The 14,748-nt window shown below is 45.9% G+C and overlaps 1 pseudogene; it reads right to left on the bottom strand.

Annotated features, from left to right (window-relative positions):
* Nucleotides 1-2,854: 2,854 nt before the first annotated feature.
* Nucleotides 2,855-3,575, bottom strand: LOC112622994 (annotated as a pseudogene).
* Between the last annotated feature and the right edge of the window lie 11,173 nt (nt 3,576-14,748).

Raw genomic sequence — 14,748 nt, 5'->3', positions numbered from 1 at the left:
TTATTCTTAGGTTTGGTTGTTTAACATAATCCCACATTTCTTGGAAGCTTTGTTTATTTTTTCAAATTCTTTTTTCTTTGTCTTTGTTGTGTGATGCTAACTCGAAAGCTTTGTCTTCAAGTTCTGAAGTTCTTTCTTCTACTTGATCATTTCTATTGCTGAGATTTTTCCAGTGCCTTTTGCATTTCTCTAAGTGTGTCCTTCATTTCCAGAAGTTGTGATTGTTTTTTATTTATGCTCTCTATTTCACTGGATATTTTTCCATTCATATTGTATACCATTGATAGGGTTTGGCGCTGTGTCCCCACCCAAATCTCATCTTGAATTGTACTCCTATAATTCCCATGTGTTGTGGGAGGGACCTGGCAGGAGATGGTTGGATTGTGGGGGGCAACTTTCTCCATGCTGTTCTCGTGCTAGTGAGTAAGTCTCAGGAGATCTGATGGTTTGATAAGGGGAAACCATTTCACTTGGCTCTCTCATTCTTTCTTTGCCTGCTGCCATCCATGTAAGACGTGACTTGCTCCTCCTTGCCTTCTGCCATGATTGTGAGGCTCCCCCAGTCACATGGAACTGTATGTCCAATTCAACCTCTTTCTTTTGTAAATTGCCCAGTCTTGAGTATGTCTTTATCAGCAGCATAAAAATAGACTAATACAACCATATTTTTTTAAAAATTACTTTAAGTTGGTCTTCCCCTTTCTCTAGTGCCACTTTGATTAGCTTAATAATCAACCTTCTGAATTCTTTTTCTGGCAATTCAGAGGTTTTTTTCTTGTTTTGGGTCCATTGTTGATGAGCTCGTGTGAGCTTTTGGGGGTGTTAAGAATCTGGTTTTGTTATATTACCAGAATTGTTTTTCTGGTTCCTTCTCATTGGGGTAGACTATGTCAGAAAGAGCATTTGGGACTCAAGGGCTGTTCTTCAGATTCTTTGGTCCCACGGGGTGCTCCCTTGATATGGTGCTCTCCCCCTTCCCCTAGGGATGGGACTTCGTGAGAGTCAAACTGGGTGAGTGTTATTTCTCTTCTGGGTGTGGCTACCCAGTGGAGCTACTGGACTCTGGAATGGTACTGGATTAAATGTCTGCAAAAAGATCTGTGATGTGATCCGTTTTCAGGTTTCTCAGCTGTGGATACCAGCAACTGCTCTGGTGGAGGTAGCAGGAGGGTGAAGTGAACTCTGTGCGGGTCCTTGGTTGTAGTTTTGTTTAGTGCAGTGGTTTTATGTTGGTTGGCCTCCAGCCAGGAGGTGGTACTTTCAAGACTGCATCAGCTGTGGTAGTACAGGCGGATACCAGCTTGCCTTAGGGTCACCTGGATAAGTATTCAGGTTTCTCAGATGATGGGCAGGGACACAGAACTCCTAAGAGATTATATCCTTTGTCTTCAGCTCCCTGGGTGAGTAGAGGAAGACCACCAGGTGGGAGCAAGGATAGGCATATCTGAGCTCAGCCTCTCCTTGGATGTGGCTTGCTGTGGCTGCTGTGGAGGATGGGAATGTGGTTTCCAGGACAATAGAGTTATAATCCCAGGGGGATTATGGCTGCCTCTGCTGTGTCATGCAGGTCACCAAGAAAGTGGGGGAAAGCCAGCAGCCACCAGCCTCACCCAGCTCCCACACACCCAGCAAGGCAAGTCTCCCTCTGGCTGTGCCCCCACAACAGCACTGAGTTTATTTCTAGGCAGCCGGTGAGCAGGGCTACAAGCCTGCCCCACTGGGAAAGCAAGCAGGGCTTTCAGGTTTCATGCATCCCCCCCTGCCACATCCCCGCTTGCCACATCCCCGCCTGCCACATCCCTACCTGCCACGGATTCTGTGCTATGTCTGCACTCCTGGTTCACCCCCTGCCCCGGGATTCTGCCGGGGAAGCTTCACATTTAGTTGAAATTGTTACAAAATTCAGCTGGAAGTTTCCTTCTCCCCGTGGTCATTCCCCAGTTCCACTGGCAGCTCTTCCTAAGGATCCCTGTGAGACAAAGTCAGAAATGACTTCCCTGGAAACCAAGAGTGCCCCCAGGGCTCTTCCTGCTGCTTCCTCTACCCCGATATTTTGCTCAGCTCTCTAAATTTGTTACAGCTCCAAATAAGTTCTAATCCTTCTCCTGCAATCTGGTCCTTCAGGTTCCCCAGTAAGGATTTGTTCAGGAATGGACATTCCCCTCTCACACTTCAGGCGCTCACGGTTTTTTGACTGTCTTATGGAGCCTGCAGAGGCAGTCTACTTCTTTCAAAGGGTCTGTGGATTCTCTTGGCTTTCCTGCTATGTTCCTGCAGTATTTCTTGGAGTAAAAGTTCACAACGTGAGTCTCCACATGCTGCTCTGTTTGTCCAAATGGGAGCTGCAAGTTAGTCCTGCCTCCTATCTGCCATTTTTTTTTTTTTCATGTTCTTTGGTTTTCTTTTAAATTATCTTTAGTCTTGCGATCACCCATAATTTTAAAATTTGGGTATATCTACACTACTTTAATCCTTTTAAGTTGGCAAAAAACCATTCCCAATCACAAATACACAGTTCTACAGTTTTATGTTTCTGAATGGCTGTTTAAAGACAATCCTAAGTTATAACTTAGTTTGACATAGACTGTAAACAATTCGAGAGTGAAGTTTAACTTGCTACTATTTTAAAAGCATGTGACCTTATAGATTTGTGAGATGTGAGAAGTGTTGAATAATCTTTAATATTACACATAAACCATACTAAAATGCTTTTCAGTAAGTAAAAGGAACCATTTTAAATACAGGGAATTATAATTAGATTGGCATCGTTAAGGCCAAAACTCTAAACATTGCTACCTTATTTATCTTCAACCCTTGCCTTTAAGAGGCTAATGAACACAAAATACAGGTGAATCTTGCAGGGTTCTGAGACAGTGAAGGAATTTCCCCAGTATTTAAATATATTCACATGACCAGCTATAGAAATCTAAATATAAAACCAATCTCCAGTAAGTTTTAAGATGGCACTCACTATCTTTGTGAAAAGTTGAACATTACTAACAAAGTCTAATCATATCTTTAGTAAAGTGATAGTAAAGTGATAGCATTTACTGAATTGGAATTACTATTAAAATTCAAAAACTGAACATATTCGTTTAACCACAAGCCAGTCTTAGTTTTAAATCAGGACTGCCCAACAAAATATTCTGTCAGTCATTCATGATCTGAATTCTGGTGTATGAGATCTATTAAAGTATGGTACACATAAAAAAGTCATGAGACATTTGTTTTATAATAAAGAAGGCAGTGGCCAATTATTACTCATTAGTAGCTTTTTTGAGATAAGCTATCAAGTCTGCCCTTTCTTCCTTCTTCTTAATGCCGACAAAGATCATTTTTGTTCCAGGGATGTACTTCTTGGGATTCTCCAAATACTCCATCAGTGTATCCTCTCCCCAGGTGATGCCTTTGTTCTTATTGGTGGCTGTGTAAGAGTATCCAGGGGCCTGACCTGTCTTCCGCCCAAAGAGACCATGGAGATTTGGCCCAGTCTTGTGCTTGCCTCCCTTTTCAACAGTGTGGCACTAGGAACACTTCATAATAAAAATCTTCTTGCCTTTCTCAACATCACCCATATTTAATTCTCTTTTCAGTCGCTGGCACAACGAAGATTCCCGCTCCAAAGCAGGACGTCCCCACTCTCTCCCATGTATTTTTTAAAATGACTTGAAGTTTATTCTCTTGACTTTGAAATGCACAACACCCTCTCATTAGCTGCATCCTGAACTGGGCAGCAGATGTCAAGGAAACCCACACACCTGCCCGAAACTTTGCACCCCTCATAGTCCGCACACCACCCTAACCACCTCCTGCCCTCCCCCGGGTCCTGTTGTTCCAGCTCCCCCATGCACAGGTGGTGCGGTGTCAGTCTCTCTGGACCTGGCTGGTCTTGCTGATTCTCCTGTTCCAACTTCTGATCTCCACAGGCCAATGCTTCATGTTCCTGGGCCCTGATGTCCAGAGGAACCCCATCCAAACACCCTGTGAGCCCACTCGCTGGTGAGGCAGCCTTCTGTGCTCTGGCGCCTTCCTAAAGCACAGGGAGGTCTGCGTTCTGGAAATGTTCAAGATCGTGTCAATCACAGCAATGATACAGACAGCAGATGAGGCTCCCAGGGGGCTGGCAGGGTTCAGATCAGAGGATTGAAGAAACAGAGAAGCCTGCATCCATTCTGACGGAACAGTGAGACTCTGTACTGGAAGCAGTGGTTCAATCAGCACCTGTGTCTATCCAGGGCTGTGCTTGGGATGCCACCTGCAAACCACTGGGTCCTGACACCCACAGGGAAGGCTGCATCCCCAGCCGAGAGGGGACGTGTTCTTCTGAGCTGAGCCCTCCCTCCCATGTGAGGACTGCTTTCTCTGAGATCTTTAGTTTTCTGCACCAGGGATCTGTGTGCTGTGTGTAAATCTGCCTCAGCACAGCCCATCCTCCCTGCACCTCCTACCCCTCCAGCTGACTAGGGTCGCCTGCCCCTCCTTGCCTTGAACCAGAATTATTTCTCTGGTTCCTTCCATTGGGGTAGACTATGTCAGAGGGAAGACCTGGGGCTCAAGGGCTGCTGTTCAGATTCTTTTGTCCCATGGGGTGCTCCATTGACATGGTGTCCCCCACTTCAAACACTGCAGACAGCTGTGAAAGGGAAGAGAGGAGAGACCAAAAGTCCTGCTTCTCTCCCTGCACTCAGGGTGTCCTGGGGGCTCTCCTGTGGGTTCAGAGAGGAGCCCTGGAGCAGACTCTGGGAGCTCCCGTGGGGATGCCGGGGGCCGACCCTCTCAAGGAGCTGCCGTCATCTTCCCTCAGGTTTGGTGATTACCAGATGTAATCAGATGGAATCGCTCTGACAGAGCGGATCCTTGTTTTCAGTGCTCGTGGGCAGCCTGTGTCCACCTGTGTCAGATGGGAGGGGCGGAGGGGGTACAAGGGACTGTGTCTGCTGCCCTACCATGGTCCAGACAAGCCACACAGTGGGCTGAGGCGGAAACTGCCGAATTCATGAAACTTTCAAAATCCAGTCTCACTCCCTTGGCTCCAGTTCATGAATACAAACCATGCATCCAACCAAGGACCATTATCCAAATCTACAAGAAACTCAAACAACTCAATGGCAAAAAACAAGTAATCAGATTTAAAAATGGGCAAATGATCTGAATAAACATTTCTCAAAAGAAGACATACAAATGGCCAACAGGTATATGAAAAAATGCTCGACACTAATCATCAGGGAATCGCAAATCAAAATCACAATGAGATACCAACACAACCCCCACCAGTAGGATGGCTGTTATCACAAAGACAAAAAGTAACAAATGCTGGTGAGGAAGTGGAGAAAAGAGAACTCCTATACAATGTTGGTGGGAATGTAGATTAGCACAGCCTCTATGGAGAACAATGTGGAAATTTTTCAAAAAACTATAAATAGAGTCACAATATGATCCAGCAATCCCACTGCTGGGATGTATCCAAAAAAAAAAAAAAAAAAATGGAAATCAGTACATTAAGGAGATACCTTATCCCCATGTTTATTTCAGCATGATTCACAATAGCCAAGATATGGAATCAATCCAGGTGTCCATCCACAGACTATTGGATAAAGAAAATGTGGTACAGATACAAATTAGAATACTACTCAGCCATGAAAAACGTTCAAATCCTGTCATTCATGGCAGCGTACACGGAACTGGGGGACATTATGTTAAATGAAATATGCCAAGAACAGAAAGAAAAATATTGGATGTTCTCATTCATATGTGGAAGCTAAAAGAAATTTGATCTCATGGAAGCAGAGTAGAATGGTGGCTACCAGGCCTGGGAAGGATGGGGGAGAGTGAGAGGGTGGTTAACTGATACAAAATCACAGCTAGACAGGAGGAATTATTTGTAGTGTCCATAGCACTGCAGGGGTCTACAGTTAACAATATTTTCAAGTAGCAAGAAGAAAGGATTTTCAATGTTCTCAACATGAGGCACTCATCAATGCTTGAGGTGGTGGGTATGCTAATTGCCCTGATTTCATCACAATACACTCTAAGTGTCAGCACATCACAATTACTGTGTGCCATTTAAATGAAAAGAGCCACCGTGCTGGACACTAGGGGAAGAGTGAGATGTCCCAGTGTGAGATGGGAATGAAGGACAGAGTTAAGAAAACAGAACGGGCCACTCTAAACAGTTCCGAGGCCAGGGCACTTTCCACGCCAGCAAAGAGCGGGGAAGGGAGGTGACAATGGGCAGGGCCCCAGACTACACTCCTGGGAGGGGTGGACGCCAAGACTGGCCTGCTCTTCCTGATCACTGAGCTGCAGCCTCCAGTGTCCTTCCTGAGGGGAAGAGAGGGTGAGAGGGGCCTCTCAGATTCAGATGGGGAGGATTTGGAGCAGGCAGCTAGGTACTGCAGGCCAAATACAGACGCAGCTCAGCCCCCTGCCTGCCTTACTCCCCATCTGCAGCGTCCCTGCTGGTCCTTAGCAGCCTTCAGTCTCTGCTTAATCTGATTCCTCCTCCTGTCTCTCCCTCCATCCTCCTCTCTCTTCTCTCCTCCGCTGCCTGCTCTCTTCTTTAGCTTTGGGGGATGTTTTTAAAACTCACCCTGATCCTTATATTGAAGCCCAGGGACTTTTAGTCCTGGCTGCTCATTGGAATCCCCCAGAAAGTTCTATGACCTCCTAAATCCAGATCCCACTTTCAGAAACTGATTTAATTGATCTGATCCCAGCTAAGAGCCTGATGCAGGTGCTTTTTGTTTTGATTCACCAGTGACCCTAATTTGAAGCCGATGTTACGAATTCCTGATGGAGTGAGACATTTGGGGTCTGTCCTTGGGACCGTAGGTGAGTCTGCCTCAAACGTGCATTAGCTGTTCCTGTATAGGAGGGTTCTGCAGAAGGCCTCACAGTGTCTCACTGCCTGGAGCGCTAGAACTCGGCCCAGTTCCCAGCTAAGAAGTAGGAGTTCCCAGCTAAGAAGTAGGAGCTCCCAGTTCCCAGCTAAGAAGTAGGAGCTCCCAGTTCCCAGCTAAGAAGTAGGAGCTACCTCCTTTCCTGCCTGGGCCTCTGTGGGGGACTCCTCTGATCCCCCTGATAGCCGGCCTTGATTTGCCTTGGATTCTCTGTGGGTGGCTCTGCCTCCTCCCTGTCTGTGTCTTTGGGTGGTGTGACTTCCAGGACTATGTGACCTCCTGGGTCTTGCTACCCCATGGACATTTCCTTGGACACCTCAGCCTCAAGGAAGGGCTGTGCCTCACCAGGCTCCCGCTGTTACCCTGTTTCTCTCTGCTGTCATGTTCTACACAAGCCAATCCCACATCTGGGATGCCAGGTGGGGATGTGAGTAGATGGCAGGTACAGCGGGCAGCGGACCAGCAGATCTGGGTTCCAACATGAAAACAACTCACTTTTAACATAATCTTTTCTTAAAGGCCCCAAACACATCTGCAGGCCAGTTAAGGGTTGCTGGCCACAAGTATGCAACTTGCCTTAGCCCTTCCCTTCCTCAGTCTTGTGAGTTCAACCCATTTGTCCAGCACCGACTGTAAACCAGCCATGTTGTGGGCTCTTGGGGTAAAGGTGGGACTCAGCAAAGGCTCTGCTCTCCTGGACCCTACAGACAACAAACAAAAAGCAACAGGAACGGATGCCAACGCTGTGCACAGGGAGGGGACCTGATGGGGGTGAGGGTGGGGCTTAAGGGAAGGCACCTCTGAGCTGTCTTTGGGTTGAAATTGAAATTAGAGGAGGGAGGAAATGGGAGAATAAAAAGTGCAAAGGCCCTGGGGCCACCTTAGCGGCCCTTGGAGAACAGCGGCCAGGCCCTGGCCAAGGAGCCCTGAGCCCAGGTGGGGTCTCAGCCTTCAGGGTGGCAAAGAGACCTGGGGGCTACCCCTGCAGACCACGCATGCCTGGGAAAACTTCTGGGGTTTATTTCTGGGGTAAGCTGAAGCCAGCGAAGGGTCTGGGTGGAGGAACAACCCCCTGACTGTGTTTTAAAGGCTCACAGCCAAAGAACACTGGGACAGAGCAGCCTGGTGGTCAAGGCCGGGCTGAGGTGGCTTGGGCTGGGACAGCTGCACGGGGGAAAGGATGGCACAGGGGGCACTTGGAAGCAGCCGCGTGGGGGATGAGGAGAACCAAGGGACTGAGGATGACTCCGTGTCCTGGCCTGAAAAATTGGGTAGACAGACTGTGAGGCCATTTGCTTGCCAGAGGGCGCAGTAGGGTGTGGAGAGGAGGGCATTGGCTGCTTTCAGCTGAGTGTCTTCTCATGTCCCATGCAGGTGCAGGAAGCACAGGGGAGGGGCCAGGGCTAGGCAAGGGCTGGTGAGTGAGCCTCAGCTGCAGGACTGGACAGAGTCACCTGGGGGAGAGGTGGGGGATGAGGGTGCCTGGAAGCCAATAGGAGACACTGTTCCAGAGGTGAACGCTCCATCACCATTGAGGCCAGCAGAGAAGTGAGCATGGGGGTCCTGGCATGCTGACCTGGACTTCCTAACTGTGGGGTACTGCCCACAGGGCCAGAGGGAAACATTTAGGGGCCCTAACCACACACAGGACCTTATGACACTCTCCCACATGTAACTCTAATATTTATATCTATATTTTGCAACAAGACAAATTTTAAACTATGGTTTAAAAAATCCCCCTGAATTTGCTGATTGCAAACTTCTTGGCAAGTCTGTCCAGACTGAACTTTTCTGCATCTTCCTCTGCTGCTGCTGTTTTGCCCGCTTTTCAAGTGCTTAGGACACGTACCCAGCCATTAGTCAGATTAGAGTGGCTGCTTCTAAATTAGTCCCTTGGCCACGACCACCTCTCTCTGTAATAGAATTGTCTCAAGTGCCTTAGATGGCATCCTCAGCCCAGAGCATTAAGTCTTGGTGGCATCACAGGCCTTGGCCACCCACCTAGGGCACAGCTCCCTTGACTGATCCTTCTCCACCCCCTAGGCACCTGGACTCAGGCCATAGAGGGCCACTCACCATCACCTGGCTACTCCTGCATTCTCCATGTCTCTGCTCCAGTGTCTGGGTGTCTGGGCAGACTTCCTGGTTCACAGATGGAGCCTTCTTGCTGTGTCCTCATGGGGCGGAAGGGACAAGGCAGCTCGCTAGGGCCTCTTTTGTAGGGGCACTAATCTCACCATGAGGCCCCACCCTCGCAACCTCATCACCTCCCAAGGACCCCACCTCCTAACACCGTCACCTTGTGGGTAAGGTTTCAGCCTAGGAATTTGGGATGCTTGAACATTTTGCCTGGAGCATTAACCACGTATCTTCCCTGTGTTTGCCAAGGATGTGTCCTGAGACTTTAATCAGCCCTAAAATTCTCCCTCCCTCTAGAGAGTGACCTGAGCAGTGCATCCGGCAGCAGCCCAGCCCTCAGCTGTTCATCCTCCAGCAGCGCAGCCCTGCCCACCCTCGGGAGGAGGAGGGGCCCGGCGCTGTCACCTGCGGCCTTCTCTGTGCCACAGCCGAGCTCTGCATCCCTGCAATGCTCCACAGCTGCACGGCTGCTCAGTCACTTTGCACAGTGGCTCCTAAACCCCATTTGCAATTGTCCCTCTGAGACCCTCACAGCAGCTGGGGCCCCTCTTCAGGCCATGGGTCCCTTCTTCAAGATCAAAACGAGAACAAGTCGTCTCTTCCTTTTTTCCCTCCAAGCCTGGGGAGGCAGCAGCTTCGTCTCTGGTCCCCAGTTAAGGACCTTCTACCTACGGATTCCCTACATCAGTTCCTCATGGGAATTCTCCGTTCCGGTGGCTTCCGTGGCTTCTTTCTCTTCCCAGAGCCCGACAGATGACCACGCGTGGCTTGCTGAAGCCACAGGTAGATGAAGACTTTGGCAGAAACGGCCGCTGTTCTTCTTGCTTCCCAAAGGGCAGAGATACCTCGAGTCACAGGAGGATGAGGAAGCCTCTTCTCTCACCCCGACTTCATCTGCCGGGAGCTGGTGACTGAGGGAGGCTGGTTTGCTCTAACCCCTCAACACTGATGAGTGGAAAGGGCCAAGGAACCAACCCCCTCAAACTGCCTGGTTGCCAAGAGGTCTCCCAGGCAGGGGACAGGTTCAGTCCTGCCAGCAGCTGCGCGGGCGCGGGGTCGCTGGAGGGGTCTCCATGCAGCAGTATCTCCACGCCACGGCAGGGGGCGCTGTTCCCGCGCGAGAGGACGCTCCTGGTGCCCAGAGCCTTTGCTCCCGGGACAGCACAATTTGCTCCTTTGAAAAGGGATTTAGAACAGGAATTCCCTCAGACTTGTTAACAGTAGAAGCCGTGTGAGCGGAAGAGCATCTTCAGGGAAAACGTGTGAGAAATGGGGGAGAGGAAACCTGACTCCAAATAAACCAAGAACAGGGCAGAAGTTAAGGAGCTCACAACAACGGTGAGAGGGGAGCGAGTTGCCAGTTCATACAAATAAAGAGATCAGCAGAGTCCACCGCCGTCAGGTTGTGAAGAAGTCTAAAAACAGACCTGTGGATTCGGAAATTCGGGGCCCTCGTGGAGCCACTCCTTTCAGTAGAACAGTCAGTGCAGAAACCAGATTTATACACACAGGTATATACATGGATAAACACATCTATACACACTCTAGTTTTCTATTTATGTTTTAAAATTTAACTTTTTATTTCGATATTTAAAGAGTACACACAAATGTAGAAAGGACTGTATAATGAACTCCCACGTACCATGTACCACCTGATGAATAATTAGGTGGCTCATGACTAATAACTATTGACTCGTTACTCAACTTGTTTCATTAGTTTCTGCCTCTCCCCATTCTCTATCTCTCTTTCTCTTTGGATTAGAGTATTTTCGGGCCACCCCAAAATATATAATTGTATGTAACTGCTGTGTCTCCAATGGATAAGGGCGTTTTAAGAGCAGCAGAGGGAGAGAGTTGGGACAGTACCCAGAGCCACAGGGAGAGCTGTGTCCTCGAGCAGCACCTCTGGTTGCTCAGCTAGTTTAGAAGCATGATCAAATATGTGACATGAGAAGCAACATTTACCTTTCTACAACATGGCTTCAAGGATAGATTGGTTTAACCAAGCCTCCTCTACTTTTCCAAATGATAAGAGACGCACACTGATAGGAAATGAGACAGGAAATGGTGCCCCCAGCTAACGTGTGGGTTGGGTGAGATGATTCATTTAACTTGCTCAGCATGGTGCCTTCTCAGGATGTGACAGGACTTCATGTTGGGGTTTAAGAACATGGACTTCTTGGGTCTGTTGGTTGTATGTTCTTGGGAAAGTTACTTATGCCTCAATTTCACCTGCAAATTGGGGTTAATAATGCTTAAGCTCGCAAGGTTCTTCCAAGGATAACACAAGAGGGTGCATGTAAAGAGGTGGGTGCAGCACCTGCCGTGTAAGAACTGCCCAGCCTACATCAGCTGTGATGATGATGGGTGAAGACACCCCCTTGTGAACTGCTGTGTTCTGTAAGGCTCCCCAGAAGCACCTTGTACGTAATTATCACACAGAAGGCCTTTTCCTCCACTTTCACCCTATGCAGAAATAATATATAAGGCCCAGACTTAAAATGTAGGCTGTCATTTTTTCTCCTACTCGAAAATAATAAAGAGAAACATTTCTTCTTTCTTTTTATTTCTAGTGGACCTATATATGTGTAAGAATGGTTTATTACTCTCAATCTTCTAAGTTAATTTCAGGGGAAAATAGTAATTCCTTCAAGACTCTAGAGTTTCCTTTAGCCAATTAGACATCGCGATGACCCATCTAAGAGAGTATGAATAGGCTGCTTATGAAATTTATTCTGCCACCCAAAGATGATAAACTTAAAGAAGTCCCTTACCCAGACACAGCATAATAAAACCGCTGAAAACCAAACAGGAAGAAATCTTAAAATCAGCCAGAGGAATCAGCAGGGAGCAAAAGTCCAAAGGAGTGTGGACTCACCTTCAGGAGGAGCCCTGGAGGCCTCAAAGCAGCAGAGCAGGCCCAGAGCATGGAGGAAAAGAGCTATGCACCTTGAACTTTCTATCCAGCCAAAGTGTCTTTCGGCAATGAATGTGAAATACAGACAATCTCAGATGAAGACAAACTAAGAATTTATTTCCAATTTACCTGTGATAAAAGAAGAGCCTCAGGAAACTTCAAGCAGAGAGAAACAGTAACAGGATAATCTGGAACTTCAGGAATGAAGGGAAAGTGACAGAAATGATAAATATCTGGGTGAATAAAACAGGCCTTTTTCTCGATGCGTATTATGAATGAAGGCAGCATCCGTAACACTGTGGTGTTTTCAGCCAACGTAGACACTCCACACAGAGGGGAGGGCACGGGGACCGCTGTGGAAGTGGCTTCTGTGTTCCACATGAAACAGCAAAATATTATCCTCAGTAGACTGTGAAAAATTAAACCTGTAAATTTTAATTCGTACGTGAACCACACACCCACACAGCTGTGCAAAGAGATATAAACCAGACCCCAATAGTCCCTTAACATGGAATATTAAAACTATTCTAAGAATCCAAATGGAAATATAAAAGGGGAAATGAATGAAAAAAATGTAAGGCACAAACAGAAAACAAATCATGAAATGACAGACTTAAATCCAAACACTCCAGTAATTAAATTAAATATAAATGGCTTAAGCATATCAATCAAAAACCAGATGATCAGACTGGATATTTTAAAAAGACCAAACTACACTGCCTCCAGGAAGCCTACTTTAAATATAATGATGTAGGGGAATGAAAAGATGCACCACATAAACATTAATGATAATAAAAAAGCTTCGGTGGGTGCAGAGACAAGATAGACATTAGAGCCAGGAAGACTGTGGTTGGTGAAGAAGGACACTGCATGATGGTGAGAGGTCAGGTCCACAAGCAGACGCTGCCATCCTGAGTGTGCACCTGACAGAAGAACTTCAAAATACACGAAACAGAAACTGGTGGCGCCGAGAGGAGAAATGATAGATTAATAACTGTAGTTGGTAGTTGAAGTCTTCAACACTCCTTTATCAGTAGTGGTTAGAACTAATAGAACAGAAAATCTTCTAGAAGGAGGATAAAGAACTGAACTGCATCACCAACCACCTGGACTCACTTGACATGTGCAGAAGACACTACCGAGCAATAGCAGCACACACGTTCTTCTCAGGGGCACGTGAAATGTTCACCAGGGTAAATCATAACATGGGTCATTGAAAGCTCTAACAATTTTATAAGATGTGAAATCATGCAAAACATGCTTTTGACCACAATAAAGCTAAACTAGAAATTAATAACAAAAAGGTATTGGGGAAACCTCCAGCTACTTGAAGGCTAAATGACAGACTTAGATAATCCATAGGTCAACTGGACATTTCAAGGAAATTAGAAAAAAATTTGGACTGTATGAAAATTGGAAACAGGAAACAATGAAGAAAGAAAATCAATGAATTCAAAACAGTTCTTAAAAATATCAACAAAACTGGTAAATGACAGAGAGAAAAAAGAGAAAACAAATGGTCAACATCAAGACTGAAAGAAATGATAGCATTATAGACACAACCAACATAAAAATGACAGTAAAGGACCACTATGAACAACTCTTTGCACCTAAATTTGACAAGTTAAATTAAATGGCCAAGTTCCTTAAAAGCCACACACTATTAAAACACACCTAACGAGAAATAGATAAACTAAGTAGTCCCGTATCTCTTCAAGAAATTGATTTTTCAGTTAAAAATCTTCCAAAAATAAAACTCCAGGTCCAGATGATTTCACTGGAAAATTCTACTAAACATTCAAAGAAGAAATATCAGAGACTGTATACAGTCTTTCAGAAAATAGAAGAGGAAGGAACACTAACTTATTTTATGAAACCAGTCTAATCTTGATCCCCAAACCAGAGAAAAAAGAGAAACTACAGACCAGCAGCCCTCATCATCATCCATTCTCAACAAAATGTCAGTCAATCAAATCGAACACTATATTAAATAAATAATCCATCACAATGAAATGGGCTTATCCCAGGAACGCAAGGCTGGTTCTACTTTTGACAGTCAATCAATGCAATTCACTATATTAACAGACTAAACAAAAACTATGTGATTTTGTCCACTGATGAAGAAAAAGTATATGACAAAATTCAGCATCTAGTCATGATAAAAACTCTCAGCACACTAGGAGGAGAAGGGAATTTCCTTAACCCGATAAGGGGCGTTTATTAAAAAAAAAAAAAAAAAAAAAAATCACTACAGCTGATACCATGATGGCGACAGAGAAGGGTTTTCTCCTAAGATTTGGAACAGGTCAAGGTTGTCCATTATCACCACTCTTATTCAGCATCACACTGCAAACCCCAGCCAGCAAATGGAGCAAGAAAAGGAAATTAAAAGGCATGCAGTTGAGAGAAAAAAAACTGTCCCTGTTCATAGATGATGTGCTTATTTATGTAGAAAATTCCAAGCAATGTACAAAAAAGGCTGTTGGAACTAATAAGTATGCTTAGCAAGGTTTCTGGATAGAATGTCAACATTCAAAATTAATCATATTTCTGTATACTGGCAATGAACAACTAGAAACTTAAACACATAACCACACATACACACATATGTACACACACACACAGACACACACACACACACACACCCACCATTTATGATAGGGACAAAAAATGGTTAGGTATAAACCCAACAAAACATAGGCTTTATAAGTCAAAAACTACAAAACACTGATGGAAGAAATCAAAGAATATCTAAATAAATTGAGAGACACATTGTAAACTGGAAGACAGAAT

This window comes from Theropithecus gelada, chromosome 4 (assembly GCF_003255815.1).
Source record: "Theropithecus gelada isolate Dixy chromosome 4, Tgel_1.0, whole genome shotgun sequence".
Classification (NCBI taxonomy): domain Eukaryota; kingdom Metazoa; phylum Chordata; class Mammalia; order Primates; family Cercopithecidae; genus Theropithecus; species Theropithecus gelada.
Note: the sequence above shows the minus strand (reverse complement) of the source record. Positions and strands in the feature narration are given on the sequence as shown.